The 5158-nt window shown below is 54.3% G+C and overlaps 1 non-coding gene across 1 annotated transcript; it reads left to right on the top strand.

Annotated features, from left to right (window-relative positions):
• The first annotated feature begins 265 nt into the window (after positions 1 to 265).
• LOC138491042 (5.8S ribosomal RNA) lies at positions 266 to 416 on the top strand. The gene has a single exon (XR_011275917.1). It is a non-coding gene; the product is annotated as a 5.8S ribosomal RNA (ribosomal RNA).
• The last annotated feature ends 4742 nt before the right edge of the window (positions 417 to 5158 follow it).

The raw sequence follows: 5158 nt of genomic DNA, 5'->3' as shown, positions 1-5158 counted from the left end.
AGGGGTCGGAGAAGGATGAGTGGATCGGGCCAAGTGGGCAGGTGGCAGAGCGGCCTACCTCCATCCCCCTGGGAAGCGCTGTGCTTCTGCAGCTGGTGGTCAGGCTGAGCACCTGGATTATTATTTTTTATTTTTTGAAACCACAATGGTTTCGGCAGAGCTAGACAGGGAGCTGGGCTGTCCTGCCACAGCCAGCGCTGCCTCCCCCAACCTCTCCTGCACCGGCAGGGTCAGGCCGACGTCTAGGACAAAAAAAGTTGCCTGTGGCTCTTGGCGGTGGATCACTCGACTCGTGCATCGATGAAGAACGCAGCTAGCTGCGATAATTAGTGTGAATTGCAGGACACATTGATCAACACTTCGAACGCACCATGTGGCCCTGAGTTTTTCCCGGGACTACGCCTGTCTGAGGGTCGCTTCTACATCAATCGCCCCGGGGTTCACTCCCGGGGGCGTGGCTGGGGCTGTCGCAGGGACCCCATTCCATTCATCCCCCTAAGGTCAGACCCCGATCAGCACCGTCGCTGGATCCTTGGATCTGGCGCGCAAGCTCATTGCCGACGCGTCCTGGTTTCCCCAGTTTCCCCACCTCATGCTGGTTTCGGGAGGGCCGGGTGGCCGACGCGCCCCGGATGTGGTGGCGGCGGCAGCAGGCTTTAAAAAAGCCTGGCGCACCTTCACCCTATCCCGGGGCACCTGGCCGTGCTGTGTGTGGCTGTCTTTGGTGTCCCACGGCTGCCGGCGCAGGATGACCATGGAGCACGGACCTCGTGACCATGTGGGCTTCGGTCACAGATTGGAACAGAATACACTCGCCTGCGCCATACGGGCCCGAGGCCAGCTGCCCTGAGCTTTGTGCTCCCCGACCACGGCCTCAGATCAGACATGGTGACCTGCTGAATTTAAGCATATTACTAAGCAGAGGAAAAGGAACTAACCAAGATTCCCTCAGTAACGGCCATTGAAAAGGGAAGAGCCCAGCGCCGAATCCCCATTCAGCAGCAGGCGTGGGAAATGTGGCGTACAGAAGACCGACTCCCCGGCATCACTCAGGGGGCTCAAGTCCTTCTGATCGAGTCTCCCCACGCGGATGGTGTTAGGCCGATAGCGGCCTGTTGCACACCGGGATTAGGTCTTCTTGGAGTCAGGTTACTTGGGAATGCAGCCCAAAGCGTGTGGTAAACTCTGTCTAAGGCTAAATATGGGCGGGAGACTGGTGACCAACAAGTACCGTAAGGGAAAGTTGAAGAGAGTTCAAGAGGGTGTGAAACGGTTGAGCGGTAAACTGGTGGGGTCTGTGCAGTCCACCCACAGGATTCAACACGGCAGGCAGGTTGGTCACCTGGAACGGTGGAGGCCCTTGTGGGTCTGCGGCCCGGGCACATCCAGCCCCAGCAGGGTGCATTTGGGAAGGCCCCAGGGGGCAGGTGGCTCTCTGCTCCAGCAGTGTTACAGCCCCCTGACAGCGGTTTTGCTGTGTCCACGGGGCTGAGGGAGATAGACCACCACCGGGCCCTTACCCGGCAACTGTCCTGACCCCTCTTGGGGGTTGCTAGAGTGGCCACGGGAGACGGGGCTCCCGATGTGACTGTGGTGGACTGCCCTCAATACACCCCAACCATGTCGTGCTGCCGGGCGGGGAGACCCACAAAGGGCGCCAGGGGTCGGTTAACCACCCGACCTGTCTGGAAACACTGACTAAGAATATAATGCCTGCCCGAGTCAGAGGGCTGAATGAAACCCTGTGATGTAATGATGTTGAGGGCCGGTGCCCGGCGATTGCAGTGGCATCCTGTCGCGGTGGACTCTCCACCGACCAGTCTCCCCCGCTCTGTCAGAGATGATGCATGAGCGTGTGTGATAGGACCCAAAAGATGGTGAACTCGTCCTGGTGGAGGTCCGTAGCGGTCCTGATGTGTAAATCGGTCTTCCGACCTGGGAATAGGGGCAAAAGACTAATCGAATGATATAGTAGCTGGTTCTCTCCGAAGTTTCACTCAAGATAGCTGGCGCACAGAAACCCCAGTTTTATCTAGCAAAGCGAATGATTAGAGGTCTTGGGGCCAAAATTATCTCAACCTGCTCTCAAGCTTTAAATGGGTATGAAGCCCGGCTTGCTGGCGTGGAGCCGGGTATTGTATGAAAGTGCTCAGTGGGCAAATTTTGGTAAGCAGAACAGGCGCTGCGGGATGAACCGCACCCGGGGTTAAGGCGCATGATGCAGATGCTCATCAGTCCCCAGAAACGGTGTTGGTATATACAGACAGCAGGATGGTGGCCATGGTAGTCGGAATCCGCTAAGGAGTGTGTTACAACTCACCTGTCGAATCAACTAGCCCTGAAAATGGATGGCCCTGGAGCATCAGGCCCATACCAGGCCGGCGTTGAGAGCCGCGGGGGCTAAGTCAGGCGAGTAGGAGGGCTGCTGCAGTACGCACAGAAGCCCGGGGCGAGGGCCAGAGTGGAGCCGCCGCAGGTGCAGATCTTGGTTGTAGTAGCAAATATTAAAACGAGAACTTTGAAGAATAAAGTGGAGAAGGGTTTCATGTGAACAGAAGTTGAACATGGGTCAGTCAGTCCTAAGGGATGGACGAGCGCCGTTCGGAAGGGATGGGCTCTGGCCTCCATTGCCCTCAGCCGATCGACAGGAAGTCGGGTTCAGATCCCCAAATCCAGAGTGGCAGGGATGGGCGCCCTTGTGGCGTCCAGTGCGGCAATGCAAATGATCCCAGAGAAGCCGGCGGGAGCCGCACAGAGTTTTTTTTTTTTTTTTGGAAAAAACTATTTTTATTTTATATAACACACAATTCTTGGGACTTCCATCATCAGATTCAGCGTCAGAGTGTTACAATCAGCATTGTCCAGTCTCATGAAACTCCCTCCCTCCTAACTTGAGCCAATATGTCCATGTCATCATCCTGTGATTTTTCTGAACAGGTTTATCGTCGTCTCTTTATCCGTTTTATCATCGCTCTGATCAGAGTGGGGGGGCCACTCATGGTAGCCACCAGCTGCCTCCATTCAATTAGGGGTCCTACCTCCTCCTCCCCTCCCCTACAAACCGTGTCCCACCAAACAGCCGTTTCTGCCTCTGCCCATTTTAAGAGGTCAGCCCACCACAACTCTATCCTCGGCCTCTGGGCTGCCTTCCAGCACATTGCTATCCTTCGTTTGGCCAGGACATATGCTAGATCTTTCATTTTGCTTATGTGCCTTATGTTACGTGGCCTAGGGAATCCCCCCAGCATGCATGCCCAGGCCGACTCCACCTCCAGTGTAATACCGCTTCCTGCTAAGCGTGTCCCCACCTCAGGGCAGGCCCAAAACATGTGGAGTAGCCCAGCCTCCTCCACCCCACACCTAGGGCATTTCTGAGTCGTATGGCCACCAAACCTAGCGATCTTACTGGGGGTGAGCTATGCTCTATGTGTGACATATAGTTGGATCTGCTGGAGCCTTGCGTTCCGGGACACTTTTTTTATGATATCTTTGGGCTCTTTTCCAGAGCCCATCCGACATGGGCTCTCCCACCTCATCCTCCCAAAGTTGTCTGTTGGGTCAAGTCCTTCCCCACCTTGGACCCCAACAGCTCGTATATGCAGGAAATCTCATGCCCACCCTCTGAAATATCATATATAGCCTCCATGGTGGCATCCGGTTGTCCGGTGAGCACCTCTGTTGGCCACTTCACTCGTACTCTCTTGACAATTCTGGTGTAAGTTATGTACTGCCCTTTATGCACCCCAGTATCTTCGATCAGGTTCGGGAACTCTAATGCCTCCCCTTCCAGCCATATGTCTCCCAGGGTGGCCAGGCCCACTGGTTCCCAGTACTTGCGGACCCCTTGTATCAGCTGGGGATCCTCTCCACATAGTGCTGCAAGCGGCACCTGCATAGAGTATGGAACCAGGTGTCCCGCAATCTGCCACGTTCTGTGCCATATCTCCCATCCCAGTACCAGCAGCCCCGCCATCCCCCGGACCCTCGACTTGGACAGCCACACCACTTCTTTGTGAAAGAAGGGGAGCAGTTCTCTGCACAGCAGCCTGGTTTCTGCCGTCTCCTCGCCAGACAGCCATCTTGCTACATACTGCAGCTGCCCTGCCAGATAGTATAGCTCAAAATTTGGCAGGTTGATCCCTCCCCTATCACACGAGTTCTGTAGTTTCCAGAGGGCCACCCTGTTCCTAGAGTTGCCCCAGATGAAGCTCCTACACAGGCTATGGAGGCTAGCGAAAAAGCGCCTTGGGATCCCATGCGGGATGTTAACAAAGAAATGCAACAGTCTGGGCAAAACTACCATTTTTAGCAGAGCAGCCCTCCCCACCATAGCCAGGGGTAACCTGGACCAGAATCCCATGCTGTTCTTAATTCCTTCTACTGCTTTAACCGTGTTGCGTGCATGTTCTTCTGCCATATGGTATATGTCAATTCCGAGATATCGGAACGACTTTGTGTGCCAGGGTAATCGGCAACACTGGCAGACTCCTGGGCAAGACAAGCTTGTATCTCCCCGGGAGGGAACACGCTAGACTTTTTGGGGTTAACCGCTCTGCCAGAGAGAACGGCAAATTGCTCCATCATGTCTAGAATATATTGCATGTTCTCTTCTGGGTAGCGTAAATATAACAGTATGCCGTCCGCATATAAAGAAACAACTTGCATGCCATCCGCAGTGCGAATACCTATCTCCTCGTATTGCTGTCTCAGGCAGGTGGCCAATGGCTCCAGAGCCCATATGTATAACATGGGCGACCACGGGCAGCCCTGTCTAGTGCCTCTGCTTAGTTACCATTTGTCTGAAATGATAGCACCCGTTTTGACCCTGGCGATCGGGGAGCTGTATAACATTGTCACCCACCTGAGGTACCCCGGTCCCATTCCATAGCCCTTAAAGGTCGCGATCAACTGGGGCCTTTTCACTGGCTCGAAGGCCTTGACCGCGTCTAGTGAAACTATTGCCAGTTCACCTGGGTCATTTTTTGTCTGGTCAAGGATGTGATGCAGTCTTCTGAGATTATCAGTTATGTTCCTGGTATTGCGGACCCCAACATTTATTAGAGATACCATGCACATTTTGGAAATGTTAGATCACCTCAAATTTAACCAAGACTGTTGGTTGGTTACCTTAGACGTCAAAGCTCTGTACACGTCAATA

Source organism: Ambystoma mexicanum, chromosome 9, assembly GCF_040938575.1.
Source record: "Ambystoma mexicanum isolate Mex_15411 chromosome 9, UKY_AmexF1_1, whole genome shotgun sequence".
Taxonomy (NCBI): Eukaryota; Metazoa; Chordata; class Amphibia; order Caudata; family Ambystomatidae; genus Ambystoma; species Ambystoma mexicanum.
The sequence above is the reverse complement of the archived record's forward strand: the minus strand, read 5'-3'. Positions and strand labels throughout refer to the sequence as shown.